Below are 2,487 nucleotides of genomic sequence, written 5' to 3' on the forward strand. Positions count from 1 at the left end.
AATAAATATAGAAAGATGAATAAACTAAAGTCAAATGAAGAACCAGATTGGTCAATAACTCTCGTGTCCCGAATTTTGTCAGCTGGCTTAATAAAAACAATTGAAAATTTGTGTCGGCCAACCTAACAACACTCCGACCTAGATTAGTTCATTATATGCATCCTAAACATCAAGCTAAGCCCTAATTTCACTGGTCAAGCTTGTCAATTGCGCTCTGCTGATCCCTTATGTCAAACCATGTGTAATCAGGGAATCCTCATGCCTAGAGAAACATGGAATGATGGATATCCTAATGGTGCAAATATTGAATCGGAATATTTAGGCGTGCCTCGATTTACGTTGTTCCCTCTCTCCTCCAAAAGATTTGGCCATGATCATTCGAAGAATGATATCAAAACTTAATCAATTAATTTTATTTCTTTGCATTTGTCCAAGCATTGGGTCGATACCTATGATTGTTGCTACCATGTGCTTTAACTCAACAGTCTTGTTTATGCTCACCAAATAAAACCAAACCATCATACAAGACATAGATTATAGTGGGGAAGCCCTCATTGCATAATATGCTCATTATCCTCAAGTATTCAGTTGCATGTAATTTTTATAGTGGGGAAGCCCTCATTGCATACAAAGAAAAAACTAGAAGCTAAATATGAATAAATAAATAAATAAAGAAAAATAAATAATTAAAGTCAAATCAAGAACGAGAGAGGAGTTAACTGGGCAATAACTATCATAGTCCTAAATCTTATGAGCCAGCTTAACAAAAGTAAAGTAAATTCATGTGGGCCTACCTAAAAACATTCTAACGTAAAACTTTATCATATGCAGTTCAAACATCAAAGCGCTTGAATTTTACTATTATTACGCTTGAATTAATAAAAAAACAACATGAGTTCTATCTTACGCACGTGGATTTATGTCTCGTCCTGCTTAATCATCAAGCTAAGGCCCAATGCCATCGGTCAAGGTTGTCAATTATTCTCCCATGATTCCTTATCTTAATCCTTGTGCCTAGAGCAACAAGGAAGGATGGAGATTCCAATGGTGGAATGGTGAATCAGAATATATGGGCATGCCTAGATTCTTTACATTCCTTCTCTCTTCCAAAAGATCCATCCACGATCATTCAAACATTGATATCAATATACGATCAACTAATTTTCTTTTTTACATTCATCAAAGCATTAGACCAGTACCTATGATTGTCACTTTTACGCGCTTTCACTCAACACCCATGTTTATGGTCCCCAAATAAAACCAAACCATCATACTAGACGGAGATTAGAAAGAGAGACATAAAAGAAACAAACAAAATGAGAACATAGGTATGATTTTATATCCGGTAAGGTAAGAAATCACAGGCTCTTCATTCTCTTCCATATAGCTAAGCATAAGGATCAAATCGAATTGATTTAAACACAAGGATAGATAAAGAACACAAGAGAAAGGAAGGACATGAGGGATAAGTCTATGCTCGAAAGCGCGAGTGTTGATAAGTCTAGAAAGTTCTTGAAAGAACCTATAACTTGATTTTTCTCAAGGTAGAAAACTGAAAGTATAGGCTCACTAGCCTCGAGTATTTGGTTGTATGTAGTTTTTATAGTGCAAAAGCTCTCATTCCATTAGAAGAAGAAACTAGAAGCTAAATATGAATCTATAAATAATGAAATGATGCAAATCCTTTTGGCACTAGGAGTCCTACTCCAACAAGGAATCATACTTCAACTAGGATTCAAGATTCACTTCACATCCATGGAGGCCCAATTACAAGGTCCAAGGCTAAGAAGATAAAAGAAGCTCTTAATGGGCTTATTCAAGATATTTGGGCTAAGGACACATCAATGCTTGAATAGTTGGATTTAAATTCAAGGCTCATTAATCTAATTGAGTTTATTAGGCTTGAATAAATCTAATATGGGCTGAATGAGCATAAAGGAGCACGTAAGCGAGTTTGGGCCTAATTAGCTCCATCAAAGATGACCCATGCATATGGCTTAAAGAAACTAGGGTTTCTTACTCTTAATGGGCGGCTACATAGTATTTTGGGAGTATTAGGACTTTGTTTTTAGTTATCTATTTTAGTTAGAATGTTTATTTCTATCCTATTTGAGTTTTAATTCCTTAATAGCTTAGAATTAGGGTTTTCTAAAGGCTATAAAAGCCTAGTACGAACTTTCAAGTTTATTGATTGATGATTAATATATTTTGTGAGTTTATACTCTATTCTTAGTTCTTGTTTGGAGCTAATTTAAACTTATCAAGCAATTCATTATTTGTGGCATTCAAATCTGACTAATCAATTTAGAATCCATACTAAATTGTGGCCTCTTCTACCTTTAATACCTTAGGTTTGATAGTTTAATATACTTGAAGGGTCTAAGGTTTCCATTGATCTAGCTCTACATAGATCTTAGGCTGTAAAATCAAACTTCCGTTCAATTTTAATCCTTTGATATAGATTAGGTTCGTATCATTTGGTATTAG

Source organism: Ricinus communis, chromosome 3 (assembly GCF_019578655.1).
Source record: "Ricinus communis isolate WT05 ecotype wild-type chromosome 3, ASM1957865v1, whole genome shotgun sequence".
Taxonomy (NCBI): domain Eukaryota; kingdom Viridiplantae; phylum Streptophyta; class Magnoliopsida; order Malpighiales; family Euphorbiaceae; genus Ricinus; species Ricinus communis.